This window comes from Benincasa hispida, chromosome 3, assembly GCF_027475165.1.
Source record: "Benincasa hispida cultivar pf3 chromosome 3, pf3_genome.v1.1, whole genome shotgun sequence".
Lineage (NCBI taxonomy): Eukaryota > Viridiplantae > Streptophyta > Magnoliopsida > Cucurbitales > Cucurbitaceae > Benincasa > Benincasa hispida.
The window spans coordinates 58,433,451-58,459,618 of NC_143480.1; the positions used below are offsets into that span (position 1 = coordinate 58,433,451).

Genomic DNA, 26,168 nt, shown 5'->3' on the forward strand with positions numbered 1-26,168 from the left:
ATAATTTTATAAAAAAAAAAAAATTAAAATATAAAATAAATTGAATAAAAATACATATTTAATAAATTTTAATAATATTTTATTAAAAAAATCTAAAATATGCATATATATATATATATAAGCCCAATCCAAGCTTGGCCCAAACTTTGATCCAAAAAGCCAAGTCCAAGAGTTGAGCCGTGGGCTTTGCTATTGAAGGTTGGGCTATCCTAATCTAAGCCCAAACAATGTCTTAGGTCCTTAGGCTTGGGATCGAGCTTGGAGCTTGGATCTTTATTTTTTAGGATTGGGCTGGACTGGGTCAACGTAATGATGAGGGTGACGTAAACCAAACCAAAAATGAAACTTCCCTTTATTATGTCTTTGATGTAGCCTTCATTGCTCATCTTCATATACCAAAACTTGTTCATTTACAATCCAAAAGAATTAAAAAGAAGGAAGAAAATCAGTGCTCAAATTGACTACAATAGTTGTATCAAATTTCATTAAAAATAACAAGTCTATTATATCAATATAAACTGTGGTGACTGGACAATTCATTGTAGTATGGCTCTACCTCTATGATTCTCTGATCCCAGTTGAATTAGAATATCGAAAACAAAACCCGAACCCAAACCCGAGTCTGTTACAGACCAAAACAACGAGAGAGTTCATCGTTTGCTAAAATTGCATCCCCTTTCCAGATCTAATTGACTGCATGTTGTATCATTGCTCGCACCTTCAATCGATCGTTTCCTTTTTCGTTGACCATCCAACGACAACCTAATAAAAATTTTAGATTTCGTTATTTAACTGAGGTCATTGGGCTGTTAGTCCTACTTAAAATTAATTGAACAAGGGAAAAACGAAAAAATTTAGATGCCATAAGTTATTTATGAGGTCAAGCAATTTACTACTCTTGTGAAAAAAAAGAACAATAAACAATCTAATCATCGAAGTAAACGATTTAGTCCTTGAACTTTAAAATGAAACAAAATTGTCTCAACAATTTTAAATTTATAATGATTTAGTCTTTGAACTTTAGTATAGAACAATTCTAATCATTGTAGTTTAAATTTTGTAACAATTTTATCCCTACTATGAAAAAGTCCCATCAAGGTGTTAACATAAAAAATTTTACAATGTAATTATTTAATCTCTATTATGATTAACATATTTGGTCTAACTAGTTTCGGTTTATTTAACTATCTATTATAAAACTTTCATTAAAATCTTAACAACATTTTACCTCGTAAACACTAAATCATGCGTAAGTTAAATTGTTACGTACTAAAATTAAGGGTTAAATTGTTACAAATTTAAAGTTATTGGGACTAAATCACTACAAAAGTAAAGGAACAAAGGTATTTTTTAACCTTGTTTTCTCTATGTGAAGGATACTCTCAGGAGCATTATATGGAATCATTAATCAATTACAAACAGTAAACCCATCATAAAAAGAAGCTCTGCTTTATTGCTCTTGCTTGCTCATAGCCTACAAGAGAATGATAAAGTTCTGTTGCAATAAAAGCAGTCCCTATAAAAAAAAGTTTGTAGTTGCTGCTAATCATGTTCATGTTCCACACGGATTTCATTTGAAGGCAAAAAAAAAAAGGAATTTATGAACACACGATTTTCAAACTATTAATGACATCCTTAGAGAAAAAACAGGAACATTCAGAAAAACATTCAAGAAAATAAGCCATAAAAAGAAACATAAAAAGATAAAAGACACACCTTGATAATAATTTTGTTTTTGCTTCTGTTTTAAAAATAATATATAGTCACATTTTTCCTTCTATATAGTCAGCTTACTTACCCTTTTCATAATCCAAGCTAAATACTGAAAAATTCATTGTCAAAAACCTACTTTTGTTTTTGAAATTTGAAAAAACTGTAATTTTTTTTTAAAAAAAAAAAAAAAAATTTAAAGTTTACCCCAGATGCAAGGAAATTTCTGAGCAGTCATTTTCCTCTGCCTCGGTCTCTGCCTCGGTCTCGTTGGTAGAAGCGGTTTTCGAATCCGAGAAGCAGGATCTCTGAAGGGGGCTGGACTCCTGAAGTGGTGCATTATTTCTCTGCTGAAACTCCTCTAGCTATAAATAATTGAAAGGAAGAAAATTATACACCATTAATGGCCATTCTTACAATCTCAGAAATCCAAGTTGAACTACTCGTGAAGCCAAAAACTTGCCTGTTTTCGCAGCATCTCATTTTCTGAAATGACTACCTCCCCCTAAAAGTAAATAAAATCAGATGGGAAATATTTAGTACTCAACCACTAAGATCAAGAGAGATTAGTTTCATGAGATTGTGTTTATACAAGTTCATGACTCCCTGCTTCCACATAAACTAATAGAAGACTTCTAATTTGAATCAGTTCATCCATCAGTCTAAATTTAAAAATTTTCCCAGTACCATTTTATTCGTATTATCAAGTTACTTTCCATCGTACCATGCACCAAAGTTGGTTACATTACAATTGTCTTCTCATTTTATTGCATTTAAGATGATAAACAACCACGATCAATTATGTTCAAATCAAACAAAATCTTGCAGAAAAGAAAATTTTCAGTAAGTTTTACTCGAGAGCTGCTGTAAAAAATGAAAACGGGATCACGAGATGAATAGATTGTAGTATAAAGTTGGAAAGGAAGAATGAAATTATAACGAAAATTAACGATGTATCAAAAAAGAATATTTCTTCGATATGTGTCAGTAACATGATTCTTTTTATCTCAAAGTGACTGTAATAAAGTTCCTTAAGCCATTTACAAAATCATCATAAATAACACGTCACCAATTCAACATCCAAACCAAAATCTTCTGTGATAAAACTTCTTTGGATTCTAAGAAACATACAAAGAAATAAATCATTAAAAGAAAAAAAGGGATAACCAAGTTACCTGTGATCTATACCTTTGGAGCTGCTCCAAAAGTAATGTCTCCTACAAAACCAATGTCTCAGCCAAGGAAAGCATACAAGTACAAAAATGAACATGTATATTCTATTTCTCAAGGTACCTTCTTGTCTTTGATAGATACGATCCCTTCCCGCAACTGATTTTCTAAGTTTTGTAGGTCTGTAAAGCTCAAACTATCCAGTTCCTGGCCTCTCATCTGCCTATAAAATTCAGATTACACAAGAAAGAAAATAGAAACTAAGAGAGTTATTACCCATATAACAGGTTTTTTAAGTCATCTTCTAGGATGTTAAGCAAATAAATTGGTAAAATGATCACATATAACTTGTACTGAACTCTTTTATTGCAGTGTCTCAACTAAGTGCTAATTCTTTTAATGACTTCAGGTCATTTCCTTCTATTGCAAATTTGAATAGAACAAGAAGCTTAGGTGAGGATCAAGAAGAACAGCTGACAAACAAATAAGAAACTTATTGACTTACATATATGCTAGCTTTAGCTTTACGATCTCCTCTTGAGATGACTTTGCATCAGAATCAGATGGTGGCAGCTATTTTCCAAAAGAAAAATGCAAGAGAATTTCAGCAGAAAAATAAAAAATAAGAGAGAGAAAATTAGGCCATAAATGTAATGCATTTATTTACTTGTGTTGGGTGGTCCAAAGTCTCTTTTGGAAAATCCAACTCCATGCCCTGTCCTCTGTATCTTGAAAGTGTATGTTCCATGCTTTAAAACAGAGAGAACAAAACACAGTCAATAACTAAGCACCTTTTCAAAATGAAAGTTTAGTGTATTTTTAATTTCAGTGACTAATTATTGCAAACCAACTTTGAATGATCTGATAATTTGCCTTATAAAATAGAACTATATATGACCATTATTCTCTTCTTCTTTGGGTTTTCCCTGTCCATTTTACTAATCTCAAAGTGAAGAAAACCAAACTTGATTCATATAATATCAAAAATGAAATTATGTTTCTCATTCCTATAGAATAAAAAAAAACACACACACACAAGAAAACAGTAAGAGAGAGAAGACAACCCCACATTTTAAAAAGTATCTCCACTAGTAAGATGCCAAATATTACCTTTGATGTGGGTTCACTGAGAAGAAACACTCACTAAAGACCAAAAAAACAAAAGGTATAAAAACCCTTCCATTGCATAAAGCTTTCACCAAAGCAAAGTTTGTACTATTACTGAATCTCCCATATCACAAAAACCCAATTATTCTAGTGACAATCAAACAATCAACAAAAACTCAAAACCCCTTTAAACAACATCATCATGAGGAACAAAAATGCAGAGAAGAAAAGAAGTAAAACCCTGAAAACATAAAACAAGTTTGTATTATTGTACCTGGTACTGGAGAATTCATAAAGCCTTCCAGTGCTGGAGAAGACAACAATGGCGACCTCAGCATCACAAAGAACAGACAATTCTTTGGCCTTTTTCATCAACCCATTACGGCGTTTGGAGAAAGTAACTTGTCTGCTGTTGATATTCTCAATCTTCTTGATCTCGACTCTGCCTCTTCCCATGGTGGATTTGGGAGTTGGAGGAAGAAGAGGGTTTTGTTGGGGGAGAAACATGAATGAAATATCAAACAAAATAGAGAGTTAAAGGAGAATTTGAAATGGGAAAAAGGGGAATGAATTGCTTAAAAAAGAAACGCATTGCTGTGTTGAATAATGAAATTGAAGCTTTGGAAAATGGATTTGGGAATTTTAGGGGGTTTGCTTTTTGGGAGACTATGAAAGGTAAGTTCGACTATAATTAGTATGCAAGCATAAAGGGGGTGACCATTCCTATTCCTAACGTAGAATTTATCCAATATTGGCATCAACTCGCTTGTTTCAAACCCCGCGTTTGAAGGGATTTTTTTTTTTTAAGAAAATTCCTCTTTTTTATATTTTCTTAGACCGATGAAAATTCCAACCTCTAACTTTAAATACAAACTTGTGATGTGATGTCTTAGCATTGAGTTATATTCAAATTGGTAGGAAAAAGTATTTGTGTTTGTATTTTTATTTGAGATTCACAATGGAGGATCGAACATCTTACCTTGTTTGTCGACAATATGTGTCTTAACCTATTGAATTGTAATAGCAAAATTATTTAGTTCAAATGTCTTAGCATGAAACTATACTCAAATTAGCAAAGCAAGTCTTCTTTTTATTTGTGATCAACAATGTGTGTAAGTGGAAGATTGAATCTTTGATCTTTTAGCCCACGTTATACGTCTTAACATTCAATTATACTCAAGTTGGCAATAACAAGGCCGGAATGAGCATATCTCATATGACATAAAACTTGTATTATCAACCTCGATACCAAGTGTTGATTTCCTCACCCCTCACATATTATCAAAAGGAATACAAAATAAAAATTTGCTAGATCAAGGTTTTTATTATTATTATTATGGAAAAAATCATTTTTGACCCTAATCTTGGTCGATTTTGTCAATTTTAATCCTAAAATGTTGAATTCAAAGCCTCGAACTTGTTAAACTATATCAACTTTTTAGCTTTAAACTTTCAATTTTATTGATTTAAACCTCAAATTTTGGTAGAACGTATCAATTTAAACCCTAATAAGATTTAATCAAGGGTGTGAATTGATAAGATTATTGAATTTTGAGGTATAAATTGATGAAATTTAAAGTTTAGGATTAAAAGTTATACAATCTGTCAAGTTTGAGGTTAAAATTAATGAAACTAAAAGTTTAGGGTTAAAATTAATATAACATGTCAAGTTTAGAGTCAGACATGAACTTTTTTCATATTCTTATTACTATTATATGACCATGTGTGGATGTTGGAGATCGAACCTATGACCTTTTGGTCAATGATATATATCTTAACTAGTTGAATTATACTTAAGTTGATAAAAATGAATCCTTTATTTCATATATCTTAACAAAAAGCTATACTCAAATTAGAAAAGAACAAAAAAAAAAAGGTATTTTTTTTCCTATATATCTTACAAAACTTTACAAGTTAGATTGCAAATTCAAGGGATAATAAATATAACCTATATAAATTAAACCTTTAAAAAAGTCATTCCTCTCCAAAAACTAAAAAGATAAAACATGCAACTCATATATTACAAAATTCAAGCTTTTTAAACTAATTGATGTTAGGTCACATAGTCCATTTAGTAGCAAGGAATAAAATCTTAGAAGGGAAAGGAGTGAACCAAAAATAGGCTTGCCAGATTGATGTGAGTCAAATTGCCAATTATGGCTAACAATTCTTAGTATAGAAGGTATAAAAAGGTCATTTTTTTTCCTTAGATTCCTTTATTTGGTTCACTTTCCTTTTATGATTCTTTTGAATTAGATCTTTTAAATGCAATTTGTTTTGTTTGATATTAGATTTGTTTTTACATGCAATTTGTTTAAAATGTTGTTAGATTCCTTTTTTAAAAATAAAAATACAATTTGTTTAGGTTCTTTAGTTTACTATTTTAGGTTTTTGAAAGGTAAACTTTAATTAAATTATAAATTTGGTTTTTAATTTAGAGAAAATTAAGATTTAGTCTGTATAATTTAGAAGTTAAGTCATTCATAAATACTTAAAAAAATAAAAAAATAAAAACTCATAATCTCTATGGTAAGGTAAAAACCCCTTTAAATAGTTTCTACAAGAAAATTAAACGCAGTTTAAACTAGTAAAATTTTTGTTAAAAAATATTTTTGGTCCTTAAACTTTCATGGAAGTAGTAGTTAATTCTTAAACTTTAAATGCTAACGATTTAATCACTTATTTTAAAATTTGTAACAATTTAGTCCTTGAACTTTAATAAGTAACGATTTAGTATTTGTAGTTGTAATGATTTAGTCCATGTCATAAAAAAATTCTAGTATGATATAATGAAATTTCTTACCTGTGTAGATTACTAAACTGCTCTGGGATCCAATTTATATATAAATTCTAAAGACTAAGTTGTTATGTAATAAAAATTGACACTTAATTTTGATTAAGAAAATTAAGGACTAAAACATTATAAATTGCAATGTACATGGACTAAATTGTTATTTATTAAAGCCTAGTGACTATATTAATATAAAAGTACAAAGACTAAATCGCTAGTATCTTTGGGACTAAATTATTACTTTCATTAAAGTTGGGAGACCAAAAATGTCTTTCATGCTTATAGAAAATGTGATTTATATAAAAATACATTTTTTCCGAAAGCTATTTCAAACACAGATTATAGTTTATATTGAACTGCAAAAACGGGAGCAATATGACCATCAAATAACAAGATTCGGGCCAAAAAGTAGCACAAGGACAAAAATGGCTTAGGAAAGTGGGATGGTTGGGCCTCAGCCCAAGCCAATGTGCTCGTCGACCGAGACTGAGCCAAGAAAATGTCTAACAAGGCAAGCCTGCACATTTTTTGACCCAAGAACATTGCTCCACAACCATAATAAGCTGAGGCAGAGGTGCCATACCTTGACGAGCCTAACAAAATGGCTAACGAGGCATGCCCCGACTCAAGAGATAAAGAGTTATCCTAATGTAGCTTCAAAACTCTTTGGAGTATGATCTAGGTTATCTATTCTTATAAATATATCATTATAGCTCCAGAGAAAGTAAGTTAATTCTCACTCTAAAATCCTAAAGTTTCTACATTTTTTCACTATCTAACTTAAGCATTGGAGCTTGTGTGGATAGCATCACATCATTGTGCAAATTTCTCTTTATTTTGCAGATCACCTTTTTCTCCCCTCTAAAAAATTATTGTTATTGTCACATAAAAGTTAGGCTCTTTTCTATGTCTAGAATTTGACAACAACAGTTGGCGACATTTATCGGAAAAGACAACATTCAGCCTCTGATTTCCATCAAACTTTTCGAGAATGAGCAGGATATTGTCAAACAAGCCTCGATGGAGAAAATCCGAAAAGGATTTCCACCCATGAAGAACTCCAGAAAACCATTATCCTCTGCAGGCCAAAGAAGCGTCAACCCTAAGAGAAGATCCAAGTGTTGGAAAAAACCTTATTCACTTACTAGAAATCTAAGACCAATAGTTATTAGATTTTTTTTTTTTTCCTAGTGATTTTTAGAGATTTATCAAGAAAATGAGCATTGGGAGCCAAAAGAACCAAATCAAGCCAAAAACACAAGAAAAAAAAAAAGAGATGGCCCAAAACAAGATAGCGCTACGGTGCTAGGTCAACACTACCCTCGATGTTTTTTTTTCGAGTGTAGGGAATTTGGGCACACAAACAAGTAGAGAAGCTATATAACAACACCACAATGTTAGGTGAGCGTCGTTGCACCTTATCAAGGCGCAGCACTACACTTCGACAAGGATGTGCATGGGGGATCTTCAACTAGACAGTGTCATAGCGCTATCTTTCCTATTTTGAAAATTAGGCAATTTTTTGAAAGAACTTTCTATAAATCCTAGGGTTAAACAGCAACCTCATCACGAAATTTCAGAGTCTTAAAGATTGTTTTTGCTACAAAATAAAGTAGAGAGTGTGAGGGATAATTCTTGAAGGACGTTCAATTTCCCGAATTGAATATCGAAGAGTTCGTGGACAACCAAGAAGATAGAGGCTTCAATAGTAGCTATTCTTCAATGCTCTTTTCTTTCTTAGTTGTCTATGCTTGAAATTATGTATTTTAATATGTGATAAGAGCTATGAGTGACTAAACTTTTTAGTTTTAGGTGTTGATGATGTTAATTATGAAATTAGGTTAAGTTTTAGTTCTTTCATGAATGATTGTTAAACTTTATGCTTTTTAATGATATTGTGTTTCATTCTTATTTATTGGCCTTCAATAAATGCTAGGTTGAATGTTTTGATGGATTGAATGTTCAATCAGATTTATATCATTTAATCTCTAATGAAAATAGTTTGATTGATAGTGAAAGTTGATAATGACATTCATTAATGTCTTGTCTCTTATTTTGATATCAAAAACTTATTTATCATTTAAGTTACATGAGAATAAGTTGTTTTTTTTATAGAGAGTAATCTTGACCTAAGTTTTCAAACTTAAGCATATTGTTTCAAGAAAATTTCATTAATTTGTTAAAATAGACTTAATGAAGTCATTAATGGATTCAAACCCTGGAACACTAACTCTTAGATTTTCAAAACCTTTTTATTGTTTTGTTGATTGCTTTAAAATTTCACAAGCTCAAATTCGATATCGATTTCTTAGCTAAAATTAATACTATTCTAAATAGATAAAAAAAAAAATTGTTAATTTGATCCCTAAGGACGATACTCAGCCTCTTATGCCATTTTAATTAATAACTTGACCATGTGAGCTTGAATGCTTGCATCATGTTTTTGGCACCATTGTCGAGGATTAAAAATAACAGTTTTTGTTTAATATTCAAGAATTTAAGACATTCTAGACTAAGGCTTATTTTAGTTCTAATCTCTGTTGGCATTTTCTTTTGTGTATTCCCCGTGACAAGGACTCTACTCTTTTGGCTTTTGACTCTAAGATTGGACGTACTTTCAAGAAGTATCTAAGAACTAGAAAAGAAGCAATTAAGGAGATGGTCGAAGAAGTGGAGAAAGCAATCAAGGATTATTTCCAATCAACTTTCCCTATAGCTCAACCCAAGATCGTGAATGAACACATCTCTACAAACAACTTTGAGTTGAAACTGAGGTTGATCCAAATGGTTAGGGAAAATGCTTTTAGAAGACACCCTACTTAAGATTATAAGCATCTTTGATTGTTCCTTGAAATTTTTTGAATAGTTAAGATTAATGGAGCTACTTATGATGCTATAAGACTAAGATTGTTTCCTTTGTTTTCGCAGAACTGAGCTAAAGATTGGCTTAAGACAATCCCACCAGAGAGCACTAGCATTTGGGAGGAGCTAGCACAAGTATTTTTGAACAAATAATTTCCTCCTACCAAGTCTTCCAAATTAAGATTAGAAATTGTTACTTTTTCTCAACAACTTTATGAGCAATTATTGAATGTTGGAAAAAATACAAAGATCTTTTTAGGAAGTGCTCACTGTTGGGATGTATGCCCTAAAGCCTCGTAGTTAATATGTTATTTGAAATCATGGTTGATTATTTTATGCAAAAAAAACCTTTAAAGAAATATGCAAGGTTATTTTATGTAACTTAAACATGTATGTGGTTGACATACAAGTGGATCATCTTTAAGTAATAACCTAAATGGTCTGTAGTATATAGATGAGGTTGGGTATCTTATCCTAGTGACACTACAGATACGGTTCATTTTGTAATTGTTACAATAGTTGTAAAGTGTTACAAACGACTTGATCCTAATCGTTCATATAGAGACATGTGAGTGGAGGTATCATATACAAAGAGTTTGTATAAGACCGAACTCAATAAGCCTACTATTTTGGGGTATCCAAATGGTTAGTCTCTCTTTATAACACCGTCAATTGAAGAGATTAACATTTCATAGGATAACCATAGGTAACTCGACCTTAATCCTGAGTGAGTTGTGAACTTTTGTCTATAAGGGCAGTCATTTGATCTGCATGAGTGAGAATGGCCAAATTCGCCGATTTTGTCAATTTTAATCCTAAAATGTTGAATTCAAAGCCTCGAACTTGTTAAACTATATCAACTTTTTAGCTTTAAACTTTCAATTTTATTGATTTAAACCTCAAATTTTGGTAGAACGTATCAATTTAAACCCTAATAAGATTTAATCAAGGGTGTGAATTGATAAGATTATTGAATTTTGAGGTATAAATTGATGAAATTTAAAGTTTAGGATTAAAAGTTATACAATCTGTCAAGTTTGAGGTTAAAATTAATGAAACTAAAAGTTTAGGGTTAAAATTAATATAACATGTCAAGTTTAGAGTCAGACATGAACTTTTTTCATATTCTTATTACTATTATATGACCATGTGTGGATGTTGGAGATCGAACCTATGACCTTTTGGTCAATGATATATATCTTAACTAGTTGAATTATACTTAAGTTGATAAAAATGAATCCTTTATTTCATATATCTTAACAAAAAGCTATACTCAAATTAGAAAAGAACAAAAAAAAAAGGTATTTTTTTTCCTATATATCTTACAAAACTTTAACAAGTTAGATTGCAAATTCAAGGGATAATAAATATAACCTATATAAATTAAACCTTTAAAAAAGTCATTCCTCTCCAAAAACTAAAAAGATAAAACATGCAACTCATATATTACAAAATTCAAGCTTTTTAAACTAATTGATGTTAGGTCACATAGTCCATTTAGTAGCAAGGAATAAAATCTTAGAAGGGAAAGGAGTGAACCAAAAATAGGCTTGCCAGATTGATGTGAGTCAAATTGCCAATTATGGCTAACAATTCTTAGTATAGAAGGTATAAAAAGGTCATTTTTTTTCCTTAGATTCCTTTATTTGGTTCACTTTCCTTTTATGATTCTTTTGAATTAGATCTTTTAAATGCAATTTGTTTTGTTTGATATTAGATTTGTTTTTACATGCAATTTGTTTAAAATGTTGTTAGATTCCTTTTTTAAAAATAAAAATACAATTTGTTTAGGTTCTTTAGTTTACTATTTTAGGTTTTTGAAAGGTAAACTTTAATTAAATTATAAATTTGGTTTTTAATTTAGAGAAAATTAAGATTTAGTCTGTATAATTTAGAAGTTAAGTCATTCATAAATACTTAAAAAAATAAAAAAATAAAAACTCATAATCTCTATGGTAAGGTAAAAACCCCTTTAAATAGTTTCTACAAGAAAATTAAACGCAGTTTAAACTAGTAAAATTTTTGTTAAAAAATATTTTTGGTCCTTAAACTTTCATGGAAGTAGTAGTTAATTCTTAAACTTTAAATGCTAACGATTTAATCACTTATTTTAAAATTTGTAACAATTTAGTCCTTGAACTTTAATAAGTAACGATTTAGTATTTGTAGTTGTAATGATTTAGTCCATGTCATAAAAAAATTCTAGTATGATATAATGAAATTTCTTACCTGTGTAGATTACTAAACTGCTCTGGGATCCAATTTATATATAAATTCTAAAGACTAAGTTGTTATGTAATAAAAATTGACACTTAATTTTGATTAAGAAAATTAAGGACTAAAACATTATAAATTGCAATGTACATGGACTAAATTGTTATTTATTAAAGCCTAGTGACTATATTAATATAAAAGTACAAAGACTAAATCGCTAGTATCTTTGGGACTAAATTATTACTTTCATTAAAGTTGGGAGACCAAAAATGTCTTTCATGCTTATAGAAAATGTGATTTATATAAAAATACATTTTTTCCGAAAGCTATTTCAAACACAGATTATAGTTTATATTGAACTGCAAAAACGGGAGCAATATGACCATCAAATAACAAGATTCGGGCCAAAAAGTAGCACAAGGACAAAAATGGCTTAGGAAAGTGGGATGGTTGGGCCTCAGCCCAAGCCAATGTGCTCGTCGACCGAGACTGAGCCAAGAAAATGTCTAACAAGGCAAGCCTGCACATTTTTTGACCCAAGAACATTGCTCGACAACCATAATAAGCTGAGGCAGAGGTGCCATACCTTGACGAGCCTAACAAAATGGCTAACGAGGCATGCCCCGACTCAAGAGATAAAGAGTTATCCTAATGTAGCTTCAAAACTCTTTGGAGTATGATCTAGGTTATCTATTCTTATAAATATATCATTATAGCTCCAGAGAAAGTAAGTTAATTCTCACTCTAAAATCCTAAAGTTTCTACATTTTTTCACTATCTAACTTAAGCATTGGAGCTTGTGTGGATAGCATCACATCATTGTGCAAATTTCTCTTTATTTTGCAGATCACCTTTTTCTCCCCTCTAAAAAATTATTGTTATTGTCACATAAAAGTTAGGCTCTTTTCTATGTCTAGAATTTGACAACAACAGTTGGCGACATTTATCGGAAAAGACAACATTCAGCCTCTGATTTCCATCAAACTTTTCGAGAATGAGCAGGATATTGTCAAACAAGCCTCGATGGAGAAAATTCGAAAAGGATTTCCACCCATGAAGAACTCGAGAATGAGCAAGATATTGTCAAACAAGCATATATTTTCCCTTGCTTTTGTTATCGTCGAAGGTAAGAATTCGTCCAATTGGTCATGGTTTTTGTAGGAATTACGTGAATATGTTACCCAAAGAGAGGGTATTTGCTTGATTTCTGATAGACACAAGGGTATTCTTACTACAATTAATAATGAAGAAATTGGTTGGAGTGAACCCAGAGCGTACCACCGATATTTTCTTCGCCATGTTGCCAGTAATTTCAATACAAAATACAAATCAAAGCAACTAAAAAATTTGGTGTTTAAAGCCGGAAATCAACACCAATGGCATAAGTTCATTTGGTGTATGAAAGAATTGAAGCAATTTTACCCTAAATTTCTTGAATTTTTTTCAGACATTGACTTGGAAAAATGGACACAGTCACATGACGGTGGGTACCGCTATGGGTGGATGAAAAGCAATGCAGCTGAATGCATGAACAGTGTTTTCAAAGGTACTAGAATGTTACCAATTACTTCTTTGGTTAGGCTAACATTCAATCGCACAATACTGTATTTTGAACACCGGAGACAAGAAATCAGTGAAGCACTCGATCGTGGGGACATATATACAGAATATGCCCTAAAAAAACTAAAGAGGTGGGAAAATCGAGTATCGACACATACGGTGACATCCATTGATAGGGAAAGTCAAACTTTCGAAGTACAAACTAGCATAAGTATGATTTCTCCCTATAAAGGACAACACACCCAAGTTTTAAGCTTGAAAGAAGGGACATGTTCTTGCAATAAGTGGTAATCATTCAAGATTCCATGCTCCCATATAATTGCAGTTTGTAATTACATGCGTATGACATACCTACCATTTATTGATGAATGCTACAAATTTTCCAATTTCAAGCGTTGTTATGAAGGTCGCTTCCAACCAATTCAACACCCAGATTATTGGCCAGAATTATCATTTACAGAAATTCATCCAAATGCGGACTTACTGAGAGAACAAGGTCGGCCAAAAAATACGCGCATTCTTAATGAAATGGATTGGAGAGAACCAAGCCAAAAAGTGCGATGTACAATTTGCAAAAGAGAAGGACATAATAGACGCACTTGTTCACACTGTACACTAGGTGCTTCGTCGTCTTCGGGTCATTAGGTGTATTTTTTTTTACTTGTATACTTTATATACTTGTATTCTTTATGTATTTATATTTTTCATGTAATTGTATATTTCATGTATTTGTATTCTTTATGTATTTATATTTTTCATGTAATTGTATATTTCATGTATTTGTATTCTTTATGTATTTATATTTTTCATGTAATTGCAAGTTTTATGTACTTGTATTCTTTATGTACTTATAATTTTCATGTAATTGTATATTTTATGTACTTGTATTCTTTATGTAATTAATTTATGTAATAAATTTATTTTATGTAATTGTATTTTTTATGTACTTTTTATGTATCTTTTATGTTATGGATTTTATTATGTAATGTAATTTGAACTTTTTAGGTAATGGAGTCTGGTGCTTCTAATCCTGTACAATTGTACCAACAAAATACGCATCGTTCACAGACAGTATGGGATTGTTCTTCCACTGTAGTGTTGAGTTGTCGGAGAAGGGAGGCGACTGCACAACATACTATCCCATTTGATCACCGCATTATTCCATATGTTTAGCAGGTAGGTTTTCTTGGGGTTGCACAAATTGGTTTCATCCAGCTTGATTGACATCTTATTACTGCTCTAGTTGAACGCTGGAGACTAGAGACCCACACATTTTACCTACCTTGTAGGGAATGTACAATTACGCTGCAGGATGTTGCCATACAATTTGGGTTATGAGTGGACAGGCAACCATTGACGGGTTCACTAGAGTATGACTGGAAGAACATTTGTGAAGAGCTCTTAGGCGTTCTACCAAAGGATTTGAAGGGATCAAGATTGAGTATCCCTTGGTTGGCATCCCAGTTTCCAGAATTACCTCCCGATGCCGATGAAATCAGCATACGTAGGTACGCAGGAGCATACATTCTACAGCTTATTAGAGGATTTTTATTTGCTGACAAGTCAAATACTCTGATGCATCTCATGTTCCTCCCATTATTGTCTGATTTCGAGCACGTTGGTATGTACTCGTGGGGTGGTGCATGTCTTTCATAGTTGTACAGAGAACTTTGTCGGGCTTCCAATGCACAAGCGTTAAAAATAGCGGGGCCTCTGATATTATTACAAGTATGGGCTTATAATCGATTTCCAATTATAGCACTACAAGTCCAACTACAGGCCCCAGATCATTGTCCACTTAGTGCCAGGTATTATTTGATTTATATATTTATTTCGTTACCATTTTATGTAAGAATATAAATTAATTGTATTTTTTATAATTTTAGATAGAGTGGTGTATTAGCTGTCTCTGAACAGTCAGCAAATATGTTGCTCGTGTACAGAAAAATATTTGACATGTTGTTGCACAATCAGGTAGTAAATATGTATATAAATGAATATTTAAAACATTTTATATGTATATTTATGATTTTTTTTTTTTTTTGGTCAGGTTATTTGGATGCCATACACACAGATTTGATCATCCTTACCTAATTATTGTCGTGATGGTGAAGGCATTTGGTTGACCGTTAATCCTTTTATATGCTTCCATATAGTAGAGTGGCATCATCCAAATCGTGTGCTGAGACAATTCGGTCTGCGACAAATGATACCTTCGTTGTCCTATACACTCCCAGTACTATATCAGATCGATTTAAGAGGTAAGCACGACCAAGACTGGCATCGAATCTATGTGGAATATTTATCCTACTGACATGGACGACATGTTCGTTGTGCACAGGGAGAATTAACAAATGGGTCAGTTGTATCAGACGACCACTTTCCCTGGTACAATTCGATCACGAGGCAATTCATCACACCTGACGGCGCTTACTATTACTGCATGGTAAGAGATTTAAAATCAGACATTTTCCATATACATGATATGAATATTGTTTAGTATTTATTTTTTTTATTGTACAGAATAATTTTATCGGCGATGTTCAACAATATTCAATGCAGAACAACTTACCAGAATTGGGTTCAATGTGTCAGCAAACATTGGTCAACGTAGAAGGTATTATTCAACAAATAAGACGACTCAATGTTGCTAACACTGATCGAAGTCATATTCTTCGTAGACGACAATGACAACAGGATGAACCTAATTTAGAGGGACACGAAGACAACCCCCATGAGGGGTAAGGGCCAGGGGGGGTCATTTTTAAATCCCACATTGTATCATTTTCAAATTGTAAATTAAAGAACTAATTGTAAATATTCTTTAATATTATGGGTTTTTTTTTTTAATATGAGTGCAAGATGTTTTCATTGTAGATTAAATATATAATTAAGTTTAATAATGAAGGAATTAAGTTTAATAATTAAGTTTAACAATTAAAAAAATAGTCAACAAACTTTAAAAAAAATAAAAAATAAAGTATAAGCAAATCGTGGACCTTGTCCACGAGTTGCTTGACCGGTCAACCAGTCAGCCGACGTGGTGCTGACTAGATTAAACGGTAGTACACGAGTATGTCACATGGAATTCGTGTACCCGGTACACGATTCCACTACCCTATTATATCAATAGTTTCCCAAAACACCTATTCTCAGAAATTGTTTCCCTTCGGCTATTTTTGTCAATATTTATTAAAAATATATTATTTTTAAAAAAAAAATCATATTCATGCATCATATTTAATATATATGTTTGGTTACATGATTTGATAAGCATGCACATGCATCATATTTAATATAAATGTTATATTTAAAGTTTAGATTAATTTCTAAACTATGTATATGCATAAACATACTATATAGTTTGCATGATTAAAATATAAGTGTTATATTATATATTTTAATGTATGATTAAAAGCATGCTTATTATATAGCTATTCATTAACATTAATATAAGAGACATATTATGTATGTTAACGAATGTTATATGCATGGAATATGGTTTTATTAGTTTATAATTGTCTTATTCAGTTAATAATATTGTGAGATGCATATGATTCGATTGCATGTTAGCCTAATGCGATTAGGATAAGGTTAATTAGTTTGTTTTAAATGGTTTAAAACTTGTTTTAATTAATCTTCGAATTTTATTTCTAAAGAGATTAGATTTAAATAAATTTTTTTATTTTTCTTTTAATAAGATTAAAATGAGAAAATAAAAGATTAAATTTATAAAGTATTCACCTATAAGGAACCTTTGTCTAAGGAACGTTCTGTCTAGGATTGGAATATTTAAGTTGACGGAAAGGAAACACCTCTACCTGGAAACCGATTGGAAGGTGAATTAGTCAAATATTTTATAAGCATGCAGTATATGATTAGAATTTATTAAAGTGTTTAATAAATGATAATCATACATTGTTAAATTATCTAATATAAGAGTTATATTGGACAAATTTAACAAAACTTAGAAAAAAATTTTAGCCTAATTTACCTAAGTAATGAACCCTCAATTGTAAAATACTTATTGGGAGGAAAAACGATATACATGATATGTCTAATTCTCCTACTTCTCGGGTAATTCACACCGTGAGATTCATGCTTGGCCTCGAGGCACCTTGATATGGCCCTATGGATGGTGTTTGCATGAGTCAATATCAAAATGAATTAGAGAAAATGTTTATAGTGAGTGGGTGAAGGACGTATGTCAACACATCCCACAATCTCCATCATTAGTTAATAATGTCTGATTCATGATTGGGCTCGATGTCACACCCCCTCCCGAACTTTCTTCTTAAGCCCGACAGGAGGTGTGACAAGTTGGTATCGGAATAAAAGATTTTAGGAAATTGGGTTCACTAATAGAAGCCGGGTAGTATTATAATATGACTAATGTGTGATATATTATAGGAAAACATGTCTTATAACAGTGGCAGACTTCGCAAACAACCAACGGAAGGGACTCATGATGTTACTGATAGATAAAACTAACATACAACGGAAAAAATCAAAACCAATAAGCACTACAATTATACTTAATTTGAGTTTATAAAGCATGCTAAAACAGTTTTTGCAGAAAATAGGGTTTCATGTTTGAATACTTTTGATGAACAGCTGAAAAACTTCTTCTCCTCTACGAATTGGGCCTCTAGTTTGATAGTAGACCACCACAATGATCTTCTCTACTAATATTTAACTTGGATTGTATGATGGAAACACTGAATTGAACTCAATTAGGTGAAAAGGAGAAGAGGGTCTGAGCAAGAGTGAAGAATTTTTAAAATTCTGATTGCAAAAACCAAATGCATGCCCTTCTCCACTGAAAATTTGAAGCTTTTAATCCATCAAACAATGCAAGCACTATAGATTCAGCATGGTGATACTTCAAACTCCAATTAGAAAGTGGGCTAGGTATTTAGAATGGGATTAATCCATTAAAAGTAAAAAGTTAGAGAAATCCGCAAGTGAATTAAAAGGCAATTTTAATTTTCTAATTTTTACTTAATTTAATTAAATAAAACAAATTTGAATCTAAATTTGATTTTTGTAAAATTAATTTAATTAAATTTTTAAAAAAATCAAATCTAAATTTGAATTTTGTAAAATTAAAAAAATATTTATTTATTTATTTTTAATTAATTAATTAAAAATAATTTAATGTCAAATATTAAATTAATAAAACACCTATTTCAAACATGAACCCTATTCATGTTATCAATTTTAAATCAATATTTAAATATTGTAAACTTTCCAATTTACGTTTAATTTCGATAAATTTAAACATTTTAATTATATCGAATAATTAATCAAACTCTAAATTGAATTTGAACATTTCAAATTCAAAACCCTAATTTTGATTTTGAACAATTCAAATCCGCTCAATTCACTAATCCAAGGTATAATTTTATGAGCTAGTAGAGGGGCCTTATGAACTTACAGATCATGAGCTCCAACGATTTAAGATTAATTGGTTAAACTCTTTAGACCGAATTTAATCAATGTTCGTTAACTACCGAGACACACCACTTTAGCTCGATAGTTGTACTCTCCTCACTGTAAATATATTTCTTTCCATTTTAAACATAATTAGTAAGTCAATCATTCACAAGTCGTTTGTATTTACAACTAGGTCAAAATTACTGTTTTACCCCTATAAATACATCTTGCTCCCTAAGCTCCCGATGATCCTCTATTAAACAATTTGGTTTATAGTCGAACTTATAAACCATGTCCCTCTCAATTATAAGAGGGCGGGGCCCTATTGTTCAAGATCAGAAATTCATGCTTAAGAGAACAACCTATCTGTGAACCATAAGTTGGGTAAGAGTGAATTCTATCTTGCAGAACTATGTCCCCAGCTATCTATCCGGTCTTATCCTCAAAATGGGAGGCTTATTAAGCAGTGTTGTTGGACTACTTTCACCTATGCAGATCAAAGGATAATCCCAAATAAATTTTTCATAGTTAGCTCAAAATTAAGATCGAGTTACCCTAAGGAAGTGAGTTCGAAATAGTCAAATTTAACAGTAAACAGTCGTTATAAATAAAAGTGACTATTTCGATGTCCGGTTTTATGCAAACTTATTGCATAGGATACCCCCACTCAAATGTCTCCACATGAATAATTTTGGGATCACATCATTTGTATTAGCATATAAAATGGGCCACATCCAATAGTGTCACCAGGATGAGGTACCCAATCTCATCCATATACTTATAGACCATTTTGGCTATATACTAAAACTTGATCCTTTTTTTATGTCGCCACATAAAGTTAAAATATTCATATTATAGCCATGGATTCGTTTATTGAACTTTTATAATACAATGCAATATCAATAACAATTTATTGAATAAAATACCCAATAATACTTTTATTGATTAAAAAAATATATATGTTAACAATATTTATGAACTGCGAGTTTTAGGACCTTCCCTACAATTACCTCCAAGACGGTGAAAGGAAGTAAGAGTGGGTCAAGTCATCCACAGGTAAGAGGTGAAGTAGAAGAGCAATTCCTCAAAAGGTTGGCTCAATATCTGACTGAGGGATTAGAAGTAGGGTCAATGGACCTAGAAAAAACGCTATGGTATCGAGCAGTTGAAGACACTAGGTGCTAACCTTTGAGGGGACCACAAATCCGGCCGATGATGAGGCTTGGCTTGTTTTAATTGAAAAATGTTTCAGGGTGATGAGGTTCCCTTATGACCAAAAGGTGACATTCGCCACCTTCTTACTTCAAAAAAGAGCAAAGGACTGGTGGAGGATGCTAGAAGGTAGAAGAAGATCAAGAGTCGAACTTTCTTGGGAAGAATTTAGGAATGCTTTCCATGAGAAGTTCTATCCTCAGTCATTTTGCGACGCAAAGCAAAATTATTTTTAGGACGTACAAGGCGCTATGTTGATGGCCAAGTACCAACAAAAATATACAGAACTTAGTAGATACCCCACCAGTATCATTACGGAGGAGTAACCGTAGGTGCCGAAAGATTGAAATTCTCAAAATTGATAGAGGCAGCGATGCGGGTGGAAGCTAGTTTGTATGAGGAAAAGATGGTGGAACCAAAAGCTTCCGAATTTTCGACAGATAAGGGTCGGAAGGAAGAAAGTCGGAAGTTCGTACCAGAAATTTCGAGTAGAAAGATAGCTAAAACCAATTCCGGAAAACAAAATTCGAGAATAGAAGACTTGGAAGATAAAGCACACACCCGATGCCTTAGAGAATCTGTTGCGAGTGTTAACTGGAAGCCCTGGTGCTCCAAATGTAATAGGTATCATTCAGGGCAATGTTATAGAGGTACCGACATATGCTATAACTGTGGTGAGGCATGACACTACAAGCGAAACTGTCCTCGGATCAGACAGAAAGATAGAGGAAAAACTAAAGCTTTGGAGACTTGAGAGTTGTGATGTTATTGAACTTATAATTAAAAAAATTTCTCTTTTTTTTAAGTTGAAGTTGTATTACTTAGCAAATTTAGTATTATGGTATTGTGAATAGTTCTATCTAACTTGATAGTGATTGATGTTTATCTATTTAGATACTCACTTGCAGACTAATGGGGACCGAAGAACGGAGAAACTCTTTATGTATAAACTGGAAAAGAATCACCTCGGAGAGTGTCTTCAGGGAATCAAACGATGTTATGTATGCAAGCAGGAGGGACATATAAGAAAAAAATTCCTGGAGTTTTTTCGATTTTTGAAGCAACAAGAAAAACCGACTGAATCAAAGGCGAGAAGTTCGAATGCTGTAACAACAAAATTTCCTTGTCATTTGGAACTGATACTACTGGTTTCTTTGTCATCCATCCCTTTTTGCTCAAAAAATAAGAACTGACGTTAAAACAATTTTTGCAATGACTCCATGATCTCACGTGCAATGACCATGTTCCCAACCCTTTTAGCCAATGCATCAGGTATGCTTGCCAAAATGTGAAGTCGGACCATCGAATTAGTCTTCATCCACACCTCATATGCATTACAAATATTTCGCAGTGCATCAAGGGTCGAAACTTAAGGACACTCTTCAACCATGACAAACTTGAAGTCGTTCACCATGAAATATGTTTTAATAGACTCTTTTCAGTGTATGTAATCGGTCAAATTAGAAAAGGCAACTAACGAAAAATTATACAATGACATGTTGCTGAAAAAAAAAAGTATATTTATCTACATTAGATTTTAGCAAATACTCTTGAAAACATATACAATCTGGTTTAGCAAAATCTAAATGAACCCCGTGTGGCATCTAGTTTTGCAATGATGCTTCAGTGGTTTAGGATAAAAGCCACCGAAGGGTAGTCAATTTATCCCTCCTCTGAATTGAGACACACTCAACCAATCATTACACCAGAACAACTCATGTTCCTATAACGACTAGCCATCATTAATTTGGTCAAGAAATCATTAACTTGCTTAACAATATCCCGTAAGTATGACCTTTCATTTTAGATCCTATAGTTCTGCCCCAAGTAGTCAATCCGAAGGGAAAAAATCCAATTGGGGCAAAAACTAAAGGGACTCTATCCATTTTTGGAGTTCACCTTGATATTGATCAACTGCACAAACCACCCGAAGGGGAATGCTCCCAGGGCACCACAAAGCCGTGCAAGAAGATCTCACAGTGCAAACTAATGAAGGAGACCGCAGGACATGTTGACACACATCCATCACCCACTTACTATAAATACTCTCTCCGTCCACCTTGATATTAACTCATGCAAACACCATCCGAAGGGGATGCTCCCAGGGCACCGAGGCCAAGCATGAATCTTATGTTGTGAACATTAAGGGAGAAACGTGAGCAGAATTGACATGTCATATATATCTTTTCCTCCCACTGAGTATTTTAAAACCCAGGGTTTGTTGACTTAAAAAAACACGGCTAATTATTTTAACTAAGTAATTGCTTAGGTTTGCCCAAAAGTAACTCTTACTTTGGAAAGTTAAATAACTTTTGATCATCATTCATTAAACACTTTAACGAAGTCTTTGATCAACTATTGCATGCTTGCAGCAAATCTATCTAATTCACCTTTCCAGGTAGGTTCCCAGGTAGGGGTGTTCCGTTTTCGTCGGCTTAAATACCCCAGCCTAGCCAGAACCCGCCTTAGACAAAAGGTCCCTTATAGATAGATTTAATAAGAATCTAATATTTTATTTAAATCAATTTAATCCTATTAAACCTATTCAAAAGATTAAACTTAGGTATCTAATCTCATTAGAACCATGAACTTAGGTCTATCTCAATCAAGTTTTAAAACCCTTTTAAAACATGATTTTACCTAAGTTCGCATGCAACTCTTTCTTATTGATTTTAGTTCTAATTTCCATTATAATACTTATAAAAGGAAACAACTAAAACCATCCACAATGCAAAACAACACATTCATGAGGCATTCATAACTCTTATAAATAAGCCTAAGTGTCATACTCCATGCATTGTTCATTCATTACTACTTTTATATAACTCTTATATAAGAAAGCAATGAACCAAGCATACATGCTCTCATACACCCTTATACTATAACGATTATAATAAAGATGATGCATGAATATGCTTAATGCATACATAAATATAACTCTTATATTATATGATGCATGAGCATGCTTTCTTGTAATTTGATCATGCAATCCACCATATTATAACACTTATAATATATGATGTATGAATAGATGCATAACCTAAGGTGGGTTTTAAATCTATATGTCATACATTATGGCATATAAACAAACATACATCTCATGTATATTAGATAAAAGTCGATGGACCGGGATAATTAGCCTCAAATCCTCAAGAATAAAGCTAACTATTACAAAGAACATAGAGTCCACCAGTTCAAACAGGCAAACCGGGTCTTGAATTGTCTGAGCGAAGCCGCGTCTCCTTGATCGTGTAACAGCTTCTTGTGATCGTCTAGCAACGCTATATGAGCATAAACAATCGTTTAGCAAAGATCGAGTACCTTTGACTATGCAATGAAGCATGAAGGTCATGCGATCATGCAGCACACATCGTGTAACGCATGCCTTAAACGATCAAGTAGACAAAAGCTATGCAGTGAAGCATGATCGTCTAAACGATCGCTGAGCAAGCGTCAAGTATCGTATATCGAGTGATCAGTAGTCAATGACTATGCGATGAAGCATGTTGGACTACACGATCGTTTAGTGTGTGCGCCTATTAAACGACGAGTATCAAAACTCTATATGATCGTTTACCTCAAGCGTCTACGCGATCGAGCAGCCAACGCAACACAATAGAGCAAACTCTTTACTCGATCGTTTAGTATCAGCTATACGATCGTTTAGTAAATACTACACAATCGTTTAGCCAAATTTTAACTATCATTTAGCCTGGGCTACACGATGCGACCAACCTTCGGTCTTCTTCCTCGATGAAAACAACATTTCCATGCTTCGAAACTTCATCACGAACGACTCAAAAAACTTCAAACACTTTGAATACAGACTCTATTGCTTGTTAATTATGCCCAAAAATGCAGGGACACTTACAAATTAACACTTTGTAAACTTAAAGAAAGCTTTAAACAGAGGCAATCATCCCACAAACATCCATCAACACATCCACAAACACATTTAACTCTTAAACGCATTGTAAAACACTTAAAACCCACCATGACTATAAAAGAAGTTCAATACAGCAATGGAATTTGGAATACCAGAACAACTTGGCTCTGATACCAATTGAAGGAAATCTAAATAGACATCCTTTGAGCAACGGAAGTGGATCGTTCCAAATCCCATTGAGAATGAATACAACAATTACAATCCACACAAAAACGATTATGCATAATAAGAAAATTACAAACATGCTACTTAAAAGAACTGACAAGGGATAAAATATGAATACCTTTGAAGAACTCTTCTTCAAGTCTCCCTCAATCAATTTCCAATGCGTCCAAAGAAGCACTCGAATGCAACGAACAGAACACAATCTCAACGAATGTCTTAATGAACCTCGAACACAACCGAGTCCAACTCGATCCTCGAACGGAATTAGAACACCACCACAATGGTTACCTTGGTATTCTCGATGTGAAAATCTAGGAGTTGTAGGCTCTATATGATTTTAGATTGAGGAAAGCAGGAGGTAGACGATCGAGTAAGTGGGAGATAAATGTTGTCTACCGTATAGACGAAATACTCGATCGTTTAGAAAATGAAAGCCTGTTGTATAAACTTTACTACTCGATCGTGTAGCAATGATTAAGCGAGTAACTGTATAGTAAACTTGTAGCTCGATCGTGTATGCTTTCTATGCTATCGTTTAGTAAAACCTTTTTACTTGATAACCTTTTTGTGAGATATTCTGAATGAATTATCAACTTCTAAATTTCGAAAAACCAAAATTCCTTTATCTCATAGTTACCATAACTTGTAATAACCTCTCATTCAATTCGGTTATTAGAGAAAACACATAATTAAATATCATATAATTAATATGTTATAAATAAATATAATAACCAACTTATTATAATATATTTATAACCTATAGTTTTAATATTTCATCATATGAAACATATAAACCATAGTTCTTTTTCTATTTTATGGTATTTAATATAAATCATATTTATATTAATTCCTCCAATTAATGTATCTAATACAACAAATCAATTATATCATATATAATTGAATTTTATCTTTTTAATTTGAACACTCCAAATTAACCCAAAATCTGATTTTCAACTTGAACCCATTGAGCTACCAAGGGACCTCATGGACCTGTAGCTTGAAGCTCCAACAGTACGTGAATAACCGATTAAACTCTTTAATCACGAGATCCACCATCTATTAATTGTTGGTTACTTCACTAAAGATCGACAGTTGCACTCTTTGCACTACATATATATTTCTTTGTCCATATGACCAATCAACAGTGCGATGACCTTTCACAAATCGCTCGTAAGTACAACTGGGCCAATTCACTGTTTTGTCCTATGTAGTTACATCTAACTCCTTAAGTACCACTGATTCCTCTAATGAATAATAAGTCATAGTCCTACTATGAATAAGTCCTCTCAGGTCAGAAGAGGGTGTGGCCACTATGTTCAAGACCTGGAATCAGCCCTTAAGGGAGCAATTTATCTACTTACCTCTACTTCAGGGAAGGTATGAGTTTTGTCTTGTGTAGCTGAGTTCTCAACTCCCCAATCAGACGAATCCCCAAAATGGTAGGCTTGTTGAGTTGGCAATCTGACCATTCTCACCCATACAAATTAAAGGAATGCCCTCATAGACAGGAGGTCTCAACTCACTCAAGATTAAGGTCATGTCACCTATAGTCATTATAGTGAAATATAAGTCTCAATTATCAACAGCATTATATAAAGAGAATAATCATCTCGTGGTCTGGTCTTATACAAACTCTTTGTATAGGATACCCCCGTTCACATGTCTCCATATGAATGGTCAGGATCAGAACATTTGTAACACTTTACAACATTTATAATATCTACAAAGCGGGTCGTATCCGCAGTGTCATCAGAACAAAGTATCCCTCCTTTATCCATCTACTACAGACTATTTAGGTTATTACTTAAGGCATAATCCACTTGTATGTCTCACATACATGCTTAAGTTACATGAAATAACCACGGATATTAGTTTATTAGATTTTGAGTAAATGCTTATAAAATAACATTTATTTTATTAATAACAATATGTGTACAAAATATTTACAAACTACAAAATCACCGGAAGAATTATGACACCAATCCCAATAAACCT

General features: G+C 32.6%; 1 pseudogene across 1 annotated transcript; it reads right to left on the bottom strand.

The window, feature by feature from the left end:
• Window positions 1-457: 457 nt before the first annotated feature.
• Window positions 458-4,627, bottom strand: LOC120069753 (MADS-box transcription factor 23-like; annotated as a pseudogene). The gene is made up of 8 exons (XR_016528581.1): window positions 4,262-4,627; window positions 3,548-3,629; window positions 3,386-3,453; window positions 3,004-3,103; window positions 2,886-2,927; window positions 2,174-2,215; window positions 1,918-2,075; window positions 458-762 (listed from the first exon to the last, which is right to left on the bottom strand). The product of XR_016528581.1 is annotated as an MADS-box transcription factor 23-like (transcript).
• Between the last annotated feature and the right edge of the window lie 21,541 nt (window positions 4,628-26,168).